Source organism: Theropithecus gelada, chromosome 2 (genome assembly GCF_003255815.1).
Source record: "Theropithecus gelada isolate Dixy chromosome 2, Tgel_1.0, whole genome shotgun sequence".
NCBI classification, from domain to species: Eukaryota; Metazoa; Chordata; class Mammalia; order Primates; family Cercopithecidae; genus Theropithecus; species Theropithecus gelada.
The window spans coordinates 164,431,624-164,450,978 of record NC_037669.1 but is presented as its reverse complement, the minus strand read 5'-3'; the positions used below and the strand labels follow the sequence as shown (position 1 = coordinate 164,450,978).

The 19,355-nt window shown below is 39.4% G+C and overlaps 2 pseudogenes across 1 annotated transcript; both read left to right on the top strand.

Moving 5' to 3' along the window:
- Positions 1-3,641: 3,641 nt before the first annotated feature.
- On the top strand, positions 3,642-4,361 carry LOC112619715 (annotated as a pseudogene).
- Positions 4,362-7,796: 3,435 nt separating this feature from the next.
- LOC112619407 lies at positions 7,797-9,939 on the top strand (annotated as a pseudogene). Its single transcript, XR_003118218.1, has 2 exons — positions 7,797-7,879; positions 8,649-9,939. The product of XR_003118218.1 is annotated as an inorganic pyrophosphatase-like (transcript).
- The last annotated feature ends 9,416 nt before the right edge of the window (positions 9,940-19,355 follow it).

Sequence of the window (19,355 nt, the reverse complement as noted above, 5' to 3'; positions counted from 1 at the left end):
TCCAATTTATGTGCCTCCTCAGATTCACTCTGTCCTACCTGTTCCCCGACATCAGTCATTTGCCCTACTTCCCAGATGGAGTAGCCCCACCAAATGCAATTAAAGCTCTGCAATTCTTGTGATCAAACCCCTGGTTGACACCGTCATCTGCTCATCTCTTAGCTCTGCTGGCTGAGTCAGCTTTCCCCATGCAGAGAGTCAGCCCTCTGTAGCTCCTGAGTCCAGGTCCAAACCAACTTGGCCCATGAAGGTTCTGGCCTTCCCAATAGTTTCCCAGAGAGACCAAATAGCAGCAACCAGAAGTGGAACATCATGTTAGGGAAGCTTTGATCAGTAAGAAACAAAAGATGGGAAGACAGCAACATAAATTGCCCTTCTTTCCTCCCTCCAGCAGACAGTTTTAAAGCACAAAGGTCCATACAGCCTCTGGAAATGTCCTTAGTGACCAAGCAGTCAACTATTCCTTCCGGGGCTGTGACCAGTTCCAAAATGTTCCATCTTTTATTTGTTTCTCTGATTCCCTGTTTTATGTTCCCTTTTCCCCTACTTTTGCTGCCGTAGAATCACATCTCCTAAAATGTTTAGGATGCAAGGTGTATCTCAGGCTCTGGGTTTTAGGGAATCTAAGATATGCTTACACACACACACTCAAGCTATACTCCTGATCCTGCTTTATTTCTCTTCTCTGTTTATCACTGATCTTTGTGTCTATTGCCACCAGTAGAATGTAAACTCCATGAGAGCAGAGACTATTTCTTTTGCTCACTGTTGTTTTCCAATGCCTATAACAGTGACTCGCATATAGTGGGCATTTAATAAATATGGGTTTAGGGTCAGGCACAGTGGCTCACACCAGTTATCCCAGCACCTTGAGAAACAGAGGCAGGGGGCTTACTTGAGAAGTTTGAGACCAGCCTGAGAAACATAGCAAGACCTCATCTCTACAAAAAAAAAAATTTATTTTAACTAGTTGGGCAGGGTTGCATGCACCTGTAGTCTTAGTTACTCAGGAGGCTGAGATGGGAGAATCACTTGAGCCTGGGAGTTCAAGGTTGTAGTGAGCTATGATCACGTGATTGCACTCTAGCCTTGGTGACAGAGGGAGACCCTGTCTCTAAATATGTGTGTGTGTGTGTGTGTGTGTGTGTGTTTAGACAATGAATAAATGAGAATTTTGTTTGCAAGTGTGAAATTATGCACCATTTTACATTCAAAAAAACAGAAACTTAAGGAGTTCAGGTTTTTATTCATGACCTAGTTTTTTATGTCAATATTTCTACATGGAATATTTCCTGATATTCTCACTCTCCTAAATTTCACCAAACTTCATTGGTTATCTCTCAACTCAAAGTTCAACTCCTCTTAAAACCCACTTTCCCTAATTAGGCTCCGTAGTGACATAAGTATTTCCTTCCATAACAGTCATTTTTTTCAGTCCCCCTAGATAGTGCACATACACCCTTACGAGTACAGGTTATGCATTTTACCCATTCTCACAGAACTGCATAATATCCTAAAACAGATTCAGAAGGTCTTTAGCCCTTTCTCTACCACACACCTCCTCAGAGATATACACAAGGCTGTTTCCTCCCACATCCAAATGCCTCCTGCTAATCCTGACATTAATAATAACTACTAATTGCTGAGCGCATAAAATATGCCAGGCAATGTGGTAGGCATTTAATCCTCACAAAAACCCCGAAAAGTATAAAATATCTTAAAACTCATTCATATTAAAGTGTTTGGGTCTTACTATATTCTCCTCTGAGTTATTAGGCTGGATGAAGCTGACCTAGGCAACAGAAATGAATCAGTCTGGCACAGCTTTATTCATCAAGGAGCAAGTGATTCCATGGGAAAAGCAAGCCTACCTCCTTCCTCATACTCCTCAGTTTACAGTCCTGCCCAAATCATTGATCCATGGCTTTGTAACTTTCCTGGAATGGCTTCATGAGAATACATCCTGTCTCTTAATGTAATTTAAAGCTCCCTGAGATCAGACATGTATTTTATCTCTTGGTTGTTTCTGGAAAACTGTATTGTTTATTGAATCTATTTACTACCCAATCTATTTACTACCTCTAGTGTAAACTCTTGATCAAACACACTATAAGATAAAATCAGTAATAAGAAATTGGCCTTAAAAATTCAAAATTATCTAGAAGACCATTTAAAATATGGATTTACATATATTTTCATTGACAGTTTCATCCTATGTGTATATTGCATCTTGACATACTGGCGTTAATGATTATGGTATGCGTATACAGAACTATGCTTTAAAATAATGGTAATGATAACATGAACCAATCACAATTAACAAGCTACTTCAAAAATAAGAAAAATGAGAAATAATATACTCTAAAACATAGAAACAAGCCTCTGCAATTTTTTCAAAGGTGTTTAAATTAAGTAAAACTAAATTAAAAAACTCTTGTCCCCCAGGCTGAAGTGCAATGGCACGATATCGGCTCACTGCAAACTCCACCTCCCAGGTTCAAGCAATTCTCCTCCCTCGGCCTCCCGAGTAGCTGGGATTACAGGTGCCTGCCACTACGCCCGGCTAATTTTTGTGTTTTTTTAAGTAGAGACAGGATTTCACCATGTTGGCCAGGCTGGTCTCAAACTCCTGACCTCAGGTGATCCCCCCGCCTCGGTCTCCCAAAGTCCTGGGATTACAGACATGAGCCACCGCGCCAACTGTAAAGTTTCCTTTTAACAGTGAAAATCAAAAGGCTACATATTATTATGAAATTCTAATTTTTTGCTTTGGTGAATGTTAAAATAATACATGCAAAATAATTTGGTACAAACTGAAATGGACACCTATGTCAACAAATATAGGATTTTTTTAACCAGTTTAAAATCTTTCAAACAAGGAAGTTCAGTGGAATTTGAATCCATTTTCATAACATTTATAGAAACCATTCCTGAGATTTTATTTTTAATCAAGAATTTGGACAAATTCTACTGTTTTACCAAGTTTGTTATGTAATTTGAATGGGTCCAAATATTTCTTTTTTACCAAGTCTCAGCATATGATTTTCGCTAGGTTGTGTTTCAATAATGAAATATATGAAGAACTGTACTTTTTTCAAACTGCCGAAGGTAAAATATGCAGATAAGACATATTCCCAGGAGTAAATAACTTCTTTAACAGTAAAGCTGTGTAAGTAACAGAGCGACTCCTTTGACCAAAATTTTAAAAGGATTTGGCTAAGTTTCCTGAGACAGATCACATGTGACATCCTGCTATATACAGGCAAGCATTTGCAGTTGAGGAATTGGAGCCAGAAGTGCACAAAATATTGCAAGATGTCATCAATTTAGTTAATTTTATTTTTTAAAAAACTTTAAAAGATAGTCAATTTAATTGTTTAGAATAAATTGAGAGGGGAGTAACACTCATTTATATTTACTTATGGAAGTATTTTCTATGGCACAGAGGTTTGCTTGTGGCAAAGTATTAAAAATTAGAACCAAAAACATATATTTACAAAATAGACAAGTGTTCCAAATATGCTAACTTGTCTGTGATGGCAAGGGGGCTATCCATAGCATGCATGCTATGCTACCTCTCAAGCATTTTTTTAATATTAATAAACATGGTGGAGCAACTGGCTTGAGCGATTGGAAACAAGATGCAGGACCCCAACGCAGACGCTGAGTGGAATGACATCTTACCCAAAAAGGGTATGTTGCCCCCCAAGGAAAGTCTGAAACAATTGGAAAAGGAGGTGGAAGAGGAGCAATGCATCCTCTAGCAGTCAGTGGTGACAACATATAAAGATAGGACTTTGAGAGAGCTGGAGGATCGTGAAGATGAGTTTAATGAGAAGGATGAACATGCTATTGAAAGGTAAAGACGGCAGAGACTGGCTGAGTGGAAAGCATCTAAACTGAAGAATAAATTTGGAGAAGTTTTGGAAATCTCAGGGAAGGATTATATTCAAGAAGTTACCAAAGCTGGTGAGGGCTTGTGGGCCATTTTGTCCCTTTACAAACAAGGAATTCCCCTCAGTGCCCTGATAAACCAGCACCTCAATGGAGTTGCCAGGAAGTTTCCTGATGTCAAATTTATCAAAGCCATTTCAACAACCTGCATATCCAATTATCCTGATAGGAATCTGCCCACGGGATTTGTTTTCCTGGAAGGAGGTATCAAGGCTCGGTTTATAGGTCCTCTGGTGTCTGATGGCATGAACCTGATGAGAGATGAGTTGGAGTGGAAACTGTCTAAATCTAGAGCAATGAAGCTGGACCTGGAGGAAAACCCTAAGAAGCCGATTGAAGACATGTTGCTGTCCTCAGTGCGGCGCTCTGTCCCCATGAGGAGGGACAGCGATTCTGAGGGTGACTGAGGCTGTAGCTGCTATCACATGCTGAACTTTCTTGTAACAAATTGTCTGGATTTTTTAAAAAAGGAAAAAGCAAGAATGACTCCTTCTGGTTTTTAGCTTTTTATAAATTATGTTTCAAATCTTTACATTTTAGAAATAATCATTGCTGGAACTGTTACATTTTTTGGAACTCTTTTTTTAATTATAGTATTTCCTCTAAAAATTTAAAAACAGCTATTGGTATGGCAAAAAAAAAAAAAAAATACAAAAAAACCTATCCCTTCAAGGTGGAAGTTAATGTTTCAATAGTGAATTAGAAAGAATTGTTATGTGATTTGGATGCAAAAACAAGATAAGTGCAATCATCATCAATTTTTTTTAAATCTCCTATCAGTACACTCTAAAATTTTGGAAACAAGATTTTTAAACCAGTTTAAAATTATTTTAAACAAAAAAATTTAAATGGAATTTGAACCCATTTTGATAACAATAAAGCAACGATAATATTGCCTAATTGTCTGTGAGAACTACTGATTGACATCAAAGAAGATAGAAATCTACTAGCCAAATTTTAACATAAGCATTTTCAAAATTGGTGAATGGGAATTAGTTAAAACAGCCAGTAAGAAAATTCTTCCATTTGTATTTATATGTCTTTGTGAGACATGTTTTTCAGTTGTGAAAACCATTACAACAAAGTGCTGAAAAACTAAATTGAGAAACACATTTGAATGTATGACAAATTTTTTAACAAAAGTTTGTAAAATAGTGATGCATACTCAAATATAATTATAATTTTAGTGATAGCAAAAACTTTTGTACCATTAATAATTTAAATAAAAATAAAACAATGATTATCATTAGCGCAGCCTTTTTTTGTTTGTTTTTTGGTTTTGTTTTGTTTTGAGAATGAGTGTCACTCTGTCACCAGGCTGGAGTGCAGTGGCACAATCTCGGCTCACTGCAATCTCCACCTCCCGGGTTCAAGCAATTCTCATGCCTCAGCCTCCCAAGTAGCTGGGACTACACCCGGCTAATTTTTGTGTTTTCAGGAGAGATGGGGTTTCACCATGTTGGCCAGGATGGTCTCGAGCTCTTGACCTCATGATCCGCCCACCTCGGCCTCCCAAAGTGCTGGGATTACAGGCATGAGCCACCATGCCCTGCCAGCTCAGGCTTTAAGGTTGTAATTGGTGTAGGCTTTATGGTATACATAATAGATATTGACGTGGTAGTTTGTCTATAACTTACAAATGAGTAAAAATACATATAGTGAAGATATACAGTCAAAATTCTTTCACTAATGGGACGCGCAAACAAAAATTTTGGAAGCAGTGCTATTTGTGATGTATTTTGTGAACCCAAAGCATCAATGTAACATGTGACATTGCTGGAAATGCAAATTCTGAGGCTCCACCCTAGACCTACTGAATCAGAATCTCTGGGAGAGGGGGACAGGAATATGGGTTTTAACAAGATCTCAAAGTGATTATCTAAGGCATGATACAGATCTAATCAAGACACTCCTCTTTAAAAGCTGCCTGCTGCTTATGAAATTGAAGCAGGCTTCTCACCATATCATTTAAAGGCTCTCCAAATATGGCCAAGCCTCCCTTAATGGCCTGTGTCCATGTTGGAAGCCTCAGGTATTCTTAGGTGCACACTTCTCTTCTCTCCTCTTCTTCATCTGGAATTTCTCCCCAGTCCAGTTATGTCTGCTTAACCAAAACCTTTACAATGTTCAATGCCTACCTTAAAAGTTACCTATTCTAAGAAAACTTGCATAATCTTAGTGGAAAAAAAAAAAAAAGACCTACATATTCTTTTCCCCCTATTTCTTTTATAATGCCCATGGCATCTTGTTTGTTCATCTCCCCCGGACTGTATTGCATCATGCACTATAACCATTTGCGTACTTATCTACTTCCTTCTAAGGACTGTAGGCTCCTAGAGAGAGACTTGCTTAATCTTTCTTTACACCTTAGCTTAGCACGGGCCTGGAAGGCTCTAATTGCTGGATACAGAATTGAAATAAAATTCCACAATTGAGCTCAGCCCACAATGTCTTCTTCTTTTATCACTCTATTGGGGATACTACCTCATCATGAAGAACCTGAATTTCTCGAGAACTTTCCACATGCTTGGGTCACTCACTGGCTATTTCTTCCCCTCAGGTTGCATTTCTGAGTTGCACAATCTCTCCTGATCACTTAGTAATGATTGCAATTTAAACACTAGAAAGCAAATGATGATTTAAAAAAAAAAAAAAAAATTTGCCATGTTTGAGGTCTTACCAGTGCCAGATACTGTAAGAAGTGCTTTAGATGGTTGTCTCATTCAGTCCTGACAAAACCTCTATTTGACGGACATATTACTGCTCCCATTTTGCCAGATGAGGAAACTGAGGTGCAGAAAGGGCTACTAGAGTAGTAAGGCCAGGATTGGAATCCAGGCTAGCTGACTACAGAACCTGCAAACTCAACCTCTCCATTACCCTGCTGAGAATAGAAGATGCTACTCCACAGCCATCCTTGTATTAAATCCAATCCCTAGCCCTCTTAACCACATGAAAAAGCACATGCATTAGAGTCAATCTTGATGACAATATAAAAACTATGATTTTACTATGTAAATTCAATTTAAATCTAGATCAAAGAAATCTAAATTACTCTTCATTTGGGCTATAATCTTATATTCCAAAGCTTAAATGCTTATAAGAAAGCTTTATCTAATTTAAGATTACTAGCTCAAATATAAGTACAGACTTAATACTACTTTTCCTCTAAAGTAATCAGTACAAAGAGTTCTATTCTTCCCATAGTAAAATATGTCATAGAACTTGAACTACTAGGCAATCACTATCTTTTCTTTATAAGAAAAAAAAGCTTTTGAAATATGTACCATAACCTCAAAAATACAATTATCCTCCCAAAGAAATTAGGCATTTTTTTCTGACAAAAACTATGGGCAATTGATCTATAGTTCTTTTCTTCCTCAAAAAATTATTGTATATTGTGTAATGATCATTATAATTAAAAATTAAGATGGCTTGCAATAATTCCACCATTATTTGATTCAAAATCTTTATAAAATATTGGCATTTTCCAACATTTATTTTTCCTGTCTATGTTCCATTTAAGGCCAAATTTTCAAACCCAGCTGCCAAATTACACATATAATTACTGCATTTGCGCACAAAAATGTGATAATTGCTTACACAATTTCAGAGGCCAGCTTGAGGCTCCTTTCCAAATTTGTTTTACATGTACAGTGCGGTGTATGTAGTTTTATATGAAAATTGGAAAAGTAAAATTCATGGTTTGTCTGGGTGATGTGTGAAAATGGATACAAAATAAAGCCTTTCTATAAATGCCTGGGCCTGTCTTCATATTTTCTCCCAATAGACCTTTATAAAAGTCTTATAGAGAAGCTCAAACTTCAGCTAGTGTTGGAGCAATGGCAATGAAAGGGGATGATGCCTGGTACAATGCCTTAAATAGTTCAGATGCCCGTTTTGTTGGTCGACATATTGTCATGAGGCATTCTTCTGTCTATAAACTGCTCCCATCAACCTGGGCAAGAAAGATAAAGGTGATATAAGGCCCGCAATCATACAGTCAGCCAAGATGACACCAGCCTCAATAGGGCAGAGTAGTTGAGCACTGGTGGCTGGGGATTTACCCTTCCAACTTTGCCTGACAGTTGATTTTACAGCTTGGCAAGCATGCACTATGGATATAGCTCATAATGGATATTCCTAGTGGAAGCTTTGGTTCAAGAAAAGGCAAAGAAACAAGACCTAGCTAGTCATACAGTTAGTGAGATGATCTAAGGTATTTTTGTTTCAAAACAAAATATGTTTTGTTTTGTGGCCAGTTGCACATGAACCACTACCTATCCTCAGAAGATCTACTTTCCAAACTCAAGGATTATGAATCTGATCTCTGACTATTAACAAATATCTGACTACAGAACTGACCAGAAGCAATTAGGTCAGAAGCCTATTAAATACTGAAGGAAGTTCTGTTTGAGAAATCTCCAGCTATTTTCCATAGAGGTTATACTAATCTACGTTCCCACCAAGAGTGTAGAAGTATTCCCTTTTCTCAAGTAACTAAAAACAGAACTGCCATTTGACTCAGCAACCCCCCTACTGGGCATCTCCCCAAAGGAAGAGAAATTGTTGTATCAAAAAAACACCTTCACTCTTATGTTTATTGTAGCACTATTCACAATAGCAAAGTCATGGAATCAATCTGTGTATCCATCAACAGATGATTGGAATTTTTTTTAAAAAAAAAAAAAAAGGTGGTATAGAGCGTGCGCAGTGCGCAGGCGCGGGGCTCTCTCCTTGTCAGTCGGCAACGCCTGCGGGGTGGTGGCTGTGTGACAGCGGCGGTGGCTGGACTCCGGCGGTGAGCGGTCTCAGCACCGAGGTGCACACCGTGCCCTTCTCCCTGGAATACCGAGTCTTCTTCAAAAATGAGAAAGGACAATATGTATTTCCATTTCATGATATTCCAATTTATGCAGATAAGGATGTGTTCCACATGGTAGTTGGAAGTACCACGCTGGTCTAATGCAAAAATGGAGATTGCTACAAAGCACCCTTTAAACACCATTAAACAAGATGTAAAAAAAGAAAAACTTCGTTATGTTGTGAATCTGTTCCCATATAAAGGATATATCTGGAACTATGGTGCCATCCCTCAGACTTGGGAAGACCCAGGACACAATGATAAACATACTGGCTGTTGTGGTGACAATGACCCAACTGATGTGTGTGAAATTGGAAGCAAAGTATGTGCAAGAGGTGAAATAATTGACGGAAAAGCCCTAGGCATATTGGCTATGATTGACAAAAGGGAAACCGACTGGAAAGTCATTGCCACATTAACTGTGGATGATCCTTATGCAGCCAATTATAGTGATATCAATGATGTCAAACGGCTGAAACCTGGCTACTTAGAAGCTACCTTGGACTGGGTTAGAAGGTATAAGGTTCCTGATGGAAAACCAGAAATGAGTTTGCTTTTAAGGCAGCATTTAAAGATAAGGACTTTACAACTGATATTATTAAAAGTACTCATGATCATTGGAAAGCATTAGTGACTAAGAAAATTAATGGAAAAGGAATCAGTTGCATGAATACAACTGTGTCCGAGAGCCCCTTCAAGTGTGATCCTGTTGCTGCCAGAGCCATTGTGGATGCTTTACCACCATCCTGTGAATCTGCCTGCACAGTACCAACAGATGTGGATAAGTGGTTCCAACACCAGAAAAACTAATGAGATTTCTCTGTAATACAAGCTGATATTGCTGCATTGTATTCATCTGGATGGGAAAAGTAGTAGCTTTTCAAAGCTTTAAATTTGTAGAACTCATCTAACTAAAGTAAATTCTGCTGTGACCAATCCAATATACTCAGAATGTTATCCGTTTAAAGCATTTTTCAAATCTCAACTAAGATAAGTTTTAGCACATGCTTAAATATCAAAGCAGTTGTCATTTGGAAGTCATTTGTGAATAGATGTGCAAGGTGAGCACATATGGGATGTATATTTTACCATATGTTAGGAAATAAAATTTTTTGCTGGAATAAAGTGGTATATATACATCATGGAATATTATGCATCCATAAAAAAGAATAAAATAATGTCTTTTGCAGCAACGTGGATGGAGCTGGAGACCATTATCCTAAGTGAAATAACTCAGAAACAGAAAATCAAGTACCACATGTTCTCACTTATAAGTGGAAGGTAAACAAATGGTACACATGGACACAAAGATGGAAATCATAGGCACTGGTGAATCCAAAAGAGGGGAGACTGGGAGGAGGGTGGCGGTAGAAAAATTACCTATTTGGTATAATGTTCACTATTCAGGCAATGGCAACACTAGGAGCCCAAACCCTACCATATGCAAAACGTCCATGTAACAAACATGAACGTGTACCCCCTGAATCTCTAAAAACAAAAAATAATTGAAGGATGTTCTCCTGCCAAAAGCACCCTGAAAGTATCATATTATCCTCCTCAATGGCTAGTTGAAATAATCATAACTAACATTTCCTGAGCACTCAATATATGTTAAATAATGTTCTAAGAATTTTGCATGCATTCATTTCCTCTTTGCATGCTTACTGATTTTAAGAGGTAAGTACTATTATTGTCTTCATTTTGCATCTGAGGAGATTGAAGCACAAAGAGTTTAAGAAACTTGTTGAATGTCACACAATTAAAAAGTCACAAAATCCAGTATTAGAACCCAAGTATACAACTAAAAAGTAGCAAATCCAGCAGGGCGCGGTGGCTCGTGCCTGTAATCCCAGCACTTTGGGACGCCAAGGCAGGTGGATCATTTGAGGTCAGGAGTTTGAGACCAGCCTGGCCAATATGGTGAAATCCCGTCTCTACTAAAAATACAAAAATCAGCCAGACATCACTATGTGCCTGTAATCCCAGCTGCTCCGGAGGCTGAGGCAACGGAATCGCAGGAACCTGGGAGGCGGAGGCTACAGTGAACCGAGACTGTGCCAGTGTACTCCAGCCTGGGTGACAGAGTGAGACTCTGTCTCAAAAAAAAAAGCAACAAATCCATCATTAGAACCCAGGCATTCTGACTCCAAAGCCTTTACTCTTAGCCCTAATAACATACTGCCTCACAGACACAGCCAAGGAAAAGAGTGGACAAAGAACAGCCTCCTAAATAGAAGACCTTGAGCAGCCAGCATGACCATCCAAAGAATTCACTACTGGAATGTAGTCCCCATCCCTTCTGTCCAGCAGGAATTATACTGTCATAGACTAATGGCCACTGTGGCTTGTTTCCCACTCTTCTCTTTTCCAAATGGGATTTTTTTAAATTAAAGTTATCCTGTTCTTTCTTCATCAGTTTATATGGATTGTGTTATAGATGGATAACGTATTATTAACAAAAATCCCTAGACTATGAGAAGTTTCAGCCAGACATGATGAAGAGGATCCCACATCACCCAGAGAATCAAAACTTGGAGCTAACACACTAAATCTTGAGTTGTCTCTAGTAGGAAAGCATCGATGTTTCTGAGAGTATGGACGGGAAGAAGGATTTGTGTGGGTACTGGACAGCCAGTACCCAATGGTGAATTGGTAACTTATCCAGCAACCTATTCCCCCTTTCTAAAAATATCTACCTCTTTCTCAGATGGTTCATTAACTTTGGGCACCTGAACCTCATGGCCGCTCCAATAAATGAATGAGTCCTGATTAGTATGTGAATCAGAATAATCCTACCTTATCCTCACATCGACCTTGACATGACAACTGGCTTAAGATGGTCAGTAGAGGGCGCGCCCAAGATGGCCAAATAGGAAAAGCTCCAGCCTCCAGCTCCCAGCGTGAGCTACACAGAAGACGGGTGATTTCTGCATTTTCAACTGAGGTACCGGGTTCATCTCCCTGGGGCGTGTCATGTCAGACAGTTGGCGCTGGTCCACGGGTGCAGCCCGACCAGCGAGAATTGAAGCAGGGGGAGGCATCGCCTCACCTGGGAAGCGCAAGGGGGAAGGGAATTCCTTTTCCTAGCCAAAGCAAATTGAGACACACAACACCTGCAAAATCGGTAACTCCCACCCTAATACTGCACTTTACCAAGGGTCTTAGCTAATGGCACACCAGGAGATTATATCCCACACCTGGCCCAGAGAGTCCCACGCCCATGGAGCCTCCATCATTGCTAGCAACGCAGTCTGAGATCTAACTGCAAGGCGGCAGCAAGGCTGGGGGAGTGGCGCCCGCCATTGCTGAGGCTTAAGTAGGTAAACAAAGCACCCAGGGAAGCTCGAATTGGGTGGAGCCCACCGCAGGTCAAGGAGGCCGGCCTGCCTCTGTAGACTCCTCCCCGGGGAAAGGGCATAGCTAAACAGAAAGCAGCAGAAACCTTAGCAGAGGTAAATGCACCTGTCTGACAGCTTTGAAGAGAGCAGTGGATCTCCCAGCACAGAGGTTGAGATCTGAGAAGGGACAGACTGCCTGCTCAAGTGGGTCCCTGACCCCTTAGTAGCCTAACTGGGAGACATCCCCCACTAGGTGCAGACCGACACTTTACACCTCACACGGCTGGGTACACTAGTGAGCAAAATAACCAGCTAATATCATAAGGACAGGATCAAGTTCACACATAACAATATTAACCTTAAATGTAAATGGACTAAATGGTCCAATTAAAAGACACAGACTGGCAAATTGGATAAAGAGTCAAGACCCATCTCACATGCAGAGACACACATAGGCTCAAAATAAAGGGATGGAGGAAGATTTACCAAGCAAATGGAAAACAAAAAAAAAAAAAAAGCAGGGGTTGCAATCCTAGTCTGATAAAACAGACTTTAAACCATCGAAGATCAAAAGAGACAAAGAAGGCCATTACATAATGGTAAAGGGATCAATTCATCAGGAAGAGCTAACTATCCTAAATATATATGCACCCAATACAGGAGCACCCAGATTCATAAAGCAAGTCCTTAGAGACTTAGACTCCCACACAATAATAATGAGAGACTTTAACACCCCACTGTCAACATTAGACAGATCAACGAGACAGAAAGTTAACAAGGATATCCAGGAATCGAACTCAACTCTGCACCAAGCGGACCTGATAGACATCTACAGAACTCTTCACCCCAAATCAACAAAATATACATTCTTCTCAGCACCACATTGCACTTATTCCAAAATTGACCACATAGTTGGAAGTAAAGCACTCCTCAGCAAATGTAAAAGAACAGAAATTATAACAAACTGTCTCTCAGACCACAGTGCAATCAAACTAGAACTTAGGACTAAGAAACTCAATCAAAACCGCTCAACTACATGGAAACCGAACAACCTGCTCCTGAGTGACTACTGGGTACACAATAAAATGACGGCAGAAATAAAGATGTTCTCTGAAACCAATGAGAACAAAGACACAACATACCAGAATCCCTGGGACACATTTAAAGCAGTGTTTAGAGGGAAATTTATAGCACTAAATGCCCACAAGAGAAAGCAGGAAAGATCTAAAATTGACACCCTAACATCACAATTAAAAAAACTAGAGAAGCAAGAGCAAACACATTCAAAAGCTAGCAGAAGGCAAGAAATAACTAAGATCAGAGCAGAACTGAAGGAGATAGAGACACAAAAAACCCTCCAAAAAATCAATGAATCCAGGAGTTGGTTTTTTGAAAAGATCAACAAAATTGATAGTGCTAGCAAGACTAATAAAGAAGAAAAGAGAGAAGAATCAAATAGACGCAATAAAAAATGATAAAGGGGATATCACCACCATCCCCACAGAAATACAAACTACCATCAGAGAATACTATAAACACCTCTACACAAATAAACTAGAAAACCTAAAAGAAATGGACAATTTCCTGGACACTTACACCCTCACAAGACTAAACCAGGAAGAAGTTGAATCCCTGAATACACCAATGGCAGGCTCTGAAATTGAGGCAATAATGAATAACCTACCAACCACAAAAAGTCCAGGACTAGACGGATTCACAGTCAAATTCTACCAGAGGTACAAGGAGGAGTTGGTACCATTCCTTCTGAAATTATTCCAATCAATAGAAAAAGAGGGAATTCTCCCTAACTCATTTTACGAGGCCAACATAATCCTGATACCAAAGCCTGGCAGAGATACAACAAAAAAAGAGAATTTTAGACCAATATCCCTGATGAACATCTATGCAAAAATCCTCAATAAAATAATAGCAAACCAAATCCAGCAGCACATCGAAAAACTTATCCACCATGTTCAAGTGGGCTTCATCCCTGGGATACAAGGCTGGTTCAACATACGCAAATCAGTAAACATAATCCAGCATATAAACAGAACCAAAGACAAAAACCACATGATTATCTCAACGGATGCAGAAAAGGCCTTTGACAAATTTCAACAGCCCTTCATGCTAAAAACTCTCAATAAATTCGGTATTGATGGAACGTATCTCAAAACAATAAGAGCTATTTATGACAAACCCACAGCCAATATCATACTGAATGGGCAAAAACTGAAAGCATTCCCTTTGGAAACTGGCAGAAGACAGGGATGCCCCCTCTCATCACTCCTATTCAACATAGTGTTGGAAGTTCTGGCTAGGGCAATCAGGCAAGAGAAAGAAATAAAGGGTATTCTATTAGGAAGAGAGGAAGTCAAAATCCCTGTTTGCAGATGACATGATTGTAGAGGAAATCCCTGTTTATCCCTGTTTGCAGATGACATGATTGTATATTTAGAAAACCCCATTGTCTCAGCCCAAAATCTCCTTAAGCTGATAAGCAACTTCAGCAAAGTCTCAAGATACAAAATCAGTGTGCAAAAATCACAAGCATTCTTATACACCAGTAACAGACAAACAGAGAGCCAAATCATGAATGAACTCCCATTCACAATTGCTTCAAAGAGAATAAAATACCTAGGAATCCAACTTACAAGGGATGTAAAGGACCTCTTCGAGGAGAACTACAAACCACTGCTCAGCGAAATAAAAGAGGACACAAACAAATGGAAGAACATACCATGCTCATGGATAGGAAGAATCAATTTTGTGAAAATGGCCATACTGCCCAAGGTAATTTATAGATTCAGTGCCATCCCCATTAAGCTACCAATGACTTTCTTCACAGAATTGGAAAAAACTGCTTTAAAGTTCATATGGAATGAAAAAAGACCTCCCATTGCCAAGACAATCCTAAGTCAAAAGAACAAAGCTGGAGGCATCACGCTACCTGACTTCAAACTATACTACAAGGCTACAGTAACCAAAACAGCATGGTACTGGTACCAAAACAGAGATATAGACCAATGGAACAGAACAGAGTCCTCAGAAATAATACCACACATCTACAGCCATCTGATCTTTGACAAACCTGACAAAAACAAGAAATGGGGAAAGGATTCCCTATTTAATAAATGGTGCTGGGAAAATTGGCTAGCCATAAGTAGAAAGCTGAAACTGGATCCTTTCCTTACTCCTTATACGAAAATTAATTCAAGATGGATTAGAGACTTAAATGTTAGACCTAAAACCATAAAAACCCTAGAAGAAAACCTAGGCAATACCATTCAGGACATAGGCATGGGCAAAGACTTCATGTCTAAAACACCAAAAGCAACGGCAACAAAGCCAAAATTGACAAATGGGATCTCATTAAACTAAAGAGCTTCTGCACAGCAAAAGAAACTACCATCAGAGTGAACAGGCAACCTACAGAATGGGAGAAAATTTTTGCAATCTACTCATCTGACAAAGGGCTAATATCCAGAACCTATAAAGAACTCAATCAAATTTACAAGGAAAAAACAAACAACCCCATCAAAAAGTGGGCAAAGAATATGAACAGACACTTCTCAAAAGAAGACATTCATACAGCCAACAGACACATGAAAAAATGCGCAACATCACTTGCCATCAGAGAAATGCAAATCAAAACCACAATGAGATACCATCTCACACCAGTTAGAATGGCAATCATTAAAAAATCAGGAAACAAGGTGCTGGAGAGGATGTGGAGAAATAGGAACACTTTTACACTGTTGGTGGGACTGTAAACAAGTTAAACCATTGTAGAAGACAGTGTGGCGATCCCTCAAGGATCTAGAACTAGAAATACCATTTGACCCAGCCATCCCATTACTGGGGATATCCCCAAAGGAGTATAAGTCATGCTGCTATAAAGACACATGCACACGTATGTTTATTGTGGCACTCTTAACAATAGCAAAGACTTGGAATCAACCCAAATGTCCATCAGTAACAGACTGGATTAAGAAAATGTGGCACATATACACCATGGAATACTATGCAGCCTTAAAAAATGGATGAGTTCGTGTCCTTTGTAGGGACATGGATGCAGCTGGAAACCATCATTCTCAGCAAACTATGGCAAGAACAGAAAACCAAATACCGCATGTTCTCACTCATAGGTGGGAATTGAACAATGAGATCACCTGGACACAGGAAGGGGAACATCACACACCGGGTCCTATTGTGGGAAGGGGGTAGGGGGAGGGATAGCATTAGGAAATATACCTAATGTAAATGACGAGTTAATGGGTGCAGCACACCAACATTGCACATGTATACATATGTAACAAACCTGCATGTTGTGCACATGTACCCTAGAACTTAAAGTATAATAATAAATAAATAAATAAATGGTCAGTAATCCAATCCTACACCAATCAGTACATAGCACTATTCACCATGATTGGTTCAGTTTAGTCCAAACAATGCAAAGAACAAGGATTTTGTTCACTGGTCAGTGGAAAAGGTACCACAAAATCAGTCATGGAATGAAGCTGGACCTGGGTAGTAGAGTGAAAGAGAGAAGAAAAAAATACTAAAACTCAGTCCTTGGTGATATCACTGAACTAGATAAACCAATAATGAAACTCATCCAACTCCTGGACTTCTGACTATATGAGCCAGTAAGTCTCCTTTTCTACTTAAGCCCATCTGAGTTTTGCTTTCTGTTAATTAATGTGTCCCTGAGTTCAGCAGAGGGTCTCAGGGGCTAAAACCAGACTTCTGAGGGAGCTCCAGCCTCCTCCTAGAGGTGAGTGTCTCTGGAGATGGAGCAATGGAGCACTTCTACAAGTGCTAGAGAAACTATAAACTAAATTTGGTTGCTGCTATAGAAAGGAAATTCTCGTGCCGAGATGAAGTAACATCATTGGAGTGGCATTCAAAGGAACAGGCAGCAAAGCTAGAACAGTAAGAAACAAATCCCTTTTTCCTCCTCCAACCTTGGAGTCACCCTGTAGTGCCTCCTATTAGCAAAGCTTAACTGGGGTCAGCTTGCAAAGCAGAAATGTGGCATGTAGAGTCCCAATTCTACCGTCACAAAGCAGGGGGCAGATTTGGAGCTTAGAGATAATAACTTCAATACTAGCACAGAGCAGTTCATTTTTACTGTGTGGAGGAGGAATGCATAGTCTGACTGTCAGAGAAGATAAAAATAAAAATAATCCAGTTCCTACAAGACATCTCCCATGCTTCTTTCACCACCACCTATAAAAGTTTTTGGAACACTGTGAAGTATCATTTAAGGAAAGGTGCTATGGTTATTATTTCTTCTGGAAGACAGATTTGAATAGGTTTTCCCTAACAGCTTGGGTATGAAGAGCTGACCTGCTGACATCTCAGCAACCATATTTGTATATGAACTCTTACTTGCCAGAAACATCATAGTATTTCTGTTCCGACAGAAATGTGAGAATGCTTTTTCATCAAGAAGCATCCTAGGCATTGTGGTTTTTCCCCACAGATATTTATGGAGCCATCATTTGAATATCTCTATTTTCTCAGGGTGCTGAAGGAGAAAATGTTGATTGTAGAATATTCTGAAAATCACTCAGTGTGTATAAAGCTGATAAAAAGACATATTGTGGTCATGGTAGGAGTTTCAAAGAGGTAATAATTGTGGCTTCACTGTACCTGTATGTTTGGCAGTCTTTCTTTTGTATAAAATGTCTGTTCATATCATTGTCCACATCTTTGTTGACTGAGTTAGGACAGATTTAATAAGAAAATGTATATTCTTATACCAATGTTTGGCAGCTCTAATGACATAAAAGTCTTTCTGCTGTTTTTCCTAGGGCAGTCAAAAGCAGTGGTCAACCGCAAACAGCGTTCAGAAACTTCCTTTAACTGACAGATTGGAAGATCAGCCTTAGACCAGTGCTTTAAACTCCAGTATTTCTAAATGAGACCTAAAGGATAGGTATGTCCTTTAGGATATAACTTGATGGTTTATTCTGGAAAACTTCTTCAGGATAATTGGGGATGTGTAAATCAGAGAAGACAAGTGACAATCATCTTAGCCTCCCACAGGCCTAGAAGTGACATAAAAGGCAAAAAGAAAAAGAAAGAGGCAAACCTATTTCTAGGTCTAAGGGTTAACCTAAACCTCTCCCCAAAAAGGAGGGATCATTTAAAGTGGTAAATGCAACTCAGTCACTAAGCAAAGTCATATCACATCCATTCCGTGTCCTATACGTGTATAGTTCACAGAATGGAAACATATAATAAACGCCCAAGAATGTAAAATGCTTACATCACAACTATTGCCCAAGTGGCCCATATTTGGTTGAGAGGTCATTAAACAGGGAGTAATAATTAAAAGTATGGGATTGGGTAAATTTCTCAACTGTTTATGCCTCAGTTGCTAATTTGTAAAATGGGAGGATAATATGCCTACCTCAAATTAATTGGGGAAAACAGAATGCCACAAAAACACAGTGGCTTAAAGATGATACAATTTTCTTTCTCATGTAGCAGCCCCCAGTGGATCCAGGAGTGGAGAGGTTCTGCTCTACTCATCCATTCACAAACCCAGGTGCCCTCCACCTTGTTACTCTACCTTCCCCTAGGTCATTGTCCTCATCTTCTTCGTGGAGGTTGGGTCATAGAATTCCAGCTCAAAGGAATGGAAATGGAACACTGGCCCAGGACAAAGGGATTTTCTTTTAAGGAGGTGACGTATAGTTGCACTCACCATTTACACTCACATATTGGCCCTAACATATTCGCGTGCTTCAAAGGAAGCTGGGAAATATAGTGGGTAGTTGGAAGGCCATGTGTCCAGCTCTATTATTTTGGGAAAAGGGAGAAATGGATTTTAATGGGCAAGGAGAGTCTGTCATCCTACCTCATAAGTTTACTATGGAGTAAATGAGATAATACACTTAGAAGAGCTTAGACATTTAGTGAGTGTTCTATAATAGCTAAATATTGGTGTTGCCAGGTTAACAAGCTCCTCTTTCTACTTGTTTCAGGCACAATTCCCTTTTTACTGTTAGCCATTTGACTTTCTTTGGCCAGTGAAATGTGCATGGCAGTGACGAGTATTGTTTCTGGACAGAAGGATTAAGAGTCAGTATGCCATTAAAAACTCTGTTTTTGTTTTGTTTTGTTTTCCCCTGCCATGGTAATCATGGAAGCACTTGTCAGCCTGGATCCCTGAGTAAATATGATGA